The sequence below is a fragment of the Cnephaeus nilssonii genome (assembly GCF_951640355.1).
Source record: "Cnephaeus nilssonii genome assembly, chromosome: 14".
NCBI classification, from domain to species: Eukaryota; Metazoa; Chordata; class Mammalia; order Chiroptera; family Vespertilionidae; genus Cnephaeus; species Cnephaeus nilssonii.
This window is the reverse complement of record NC_137085.1, coordinates 26,629,318-26,631,579: the sequence shown is the minus strand read 5'-3', so window position 1 is coordinate 26,631,579 and position 2,262 is coordinate 26,629,318.

Genomic DNA, 2,262 nt, shown 5'->3' with positions numbered 1-2,262 from the left:
TGTTTTTTCATGCCTTTCTGTTCTTTTTAATGACTTTTTTTTTTTTTTTTTTTTTACATTAGGACATTTTATGTGACAACTGCCAAAAAATATTTTTAAGAATTTCAGTGAAATAAACACGTTCCTCTTTGGTAAAGCCTAGTTGTATGCTTACATTTTTAAATTAGACTTTAACTGTAAGTTCATGTTTAAAACACACTAAAGAACTGGTTTCTTTGGCATTTTTATATTAGTGTTTATTGGAGGGACATGCACAAGTGTGTAGGATCTTTTTGCATTTAAGTCTAATCCTCATTTCTGCTGACTGGAAGTAAATGAAGGAGACTTCAAAAATAATGTTTGAAGTGCAGTGCTCAGGAGCCCTTGAAAGCAAGTCAAAATAATGTTAGGCTCACATAATAGTTGAATTAAGGAAAAGAGGATAGTATAAAGGAAAAGACCTTCCCCTGAGTCCCAGGAGATCTGAATTCTAGTTCTGACTCTGCTGCTGATTTCCTGGGTGACTGTGTTGATCCCTGGATCACCTCCCAGTCTATAAATCTGAGGGGTGTGACCAAGTGGCTTCTGAAGTCCTGCCGCACTGATGGTCGGTGGCTCTCACCGGCAGGAAGGTCTGAAGGAACAACGGGCTTTACCCCAAGGCTGAAATGGAGGGTTTGACTGACAGGTGAATAGAGGGTGTGCTATCAAGGCAGGCGTGCTAAGGAGGAATGACATGTGAAAAGCCTGTGGAAGAGCAGGAGGTAGGCACTGCCTGAGGTCAGCTCAGCTTTTCCAGAAGATGGAAGTGTTCTCTATTCTTCCAGATCTTACAGGGATTTGGGGGAGGGGTAAGGTATTCTGCAGTCTGTATTTAATAGCAAGTGGAATATTTGAGGATTGTTTTAGCTATAAGCTATTAGAATGAGTAGGGATTTTATGTGTAAAAGTAGTATTAAAGATTGGAATTTATATCGAGAAAAAGTTACATAGTATCATTGGAACCCCCAAAATACCTATTTTAAAATTGAAGTCACTAGTCTTTAGAGTTTGCATTTTGCAAAGGAAATTGAAGAAAATTGGGTTGATTTCTGGCTTAGCAGATACTTTATTTTACTCATCCATAGGCCTTATCTGCCATTTGGCAAACCTTCAATTCATTAAAAAGCATTTTCTTCTGTAGCCTAAGTGTCCTTAGGTTTTGCAGATGTCACATAGAAAACGTAACTTTGGATGATTATTTTCCCTGCTTTTTCAAGTTTATAAAACTTTTCAGTATCTACCAAGAACCTAGGATATGCCAGGGTTGGGCAAGAAGGAGGGGTGTTGGGTTAGGTGCTCAGAGCAGAGAAGAGGAACATGAGGATGATATTTGCTAGGACAGAACAAGAGTCCACTAAGTGTTAGGATAATTCAGAGGCTGGAAAGGTGGCTTCCAACTAGGATTGCAGAAGTTTCCTAGGAAGGAAAATACTTGAGCTGTAAATGTAAATACGCGTAGAATTCAGAAATAGGAATAGAGAAAAGAGGGAGGAGCATGATGAGCAGAGGTAGGGATTACTGAGTATATGCAAATTGGACAGGAGAATGAGAATGAAAAGAGGAATGGCAGGTGAGGCTGGAGTAGTAATTTGGGACCTTATCCTAGAGAAGGTCAAACCTTTTTATGCATTCACTTAGTTTTGTTTTAAATAGGATTTTATTTCAGAGAGGGAGAGGGAAACATCAATGATGAGAGAGAATCAATTGGCTGCCTCCTGCATGCCCCCTAATGGGAATAGAGCCCACAACCAGGGCATGTGCCCCAACCAGGAATTGAACTTTGACTTCCTGGTTCATAGGTCACGTCTCAACCACTGGACTGAGCCACACCAGCTGGACTCTTACGCATTCACTTTGTAGAATGTCAACTTGGCCTACTACATATGGCCAGTAAGTGTGTCTAGGGAATTATCAAGCCAAATTTTCATTTTACCAAGTTTTTAAATTTAGGTTTCCCAGAAGCCTGTGACATTCTGGCCTCTGGGAGGTCCTTGAGGCGCAGCTGTTCTTGATTAAAGACAATTTTTAAATTCTTAAGAAGAAGCAAGCTTTTTGGTAATGAGTTCACAGACCAGACCGTATTTCTGGAGTTGTCTCCCATCTGAAGGAGACCTTCATTGAGCCAGTTTGCCTCCAGCTTTTGCAGCAAATATTTGAGTCATAAAATATCTGAGCAGGTTAGGAGCTGGGATGGGCTAGTCCTGACTTGGTCCTTTGTGGTAAGTAGAGGCATCTCTTTCA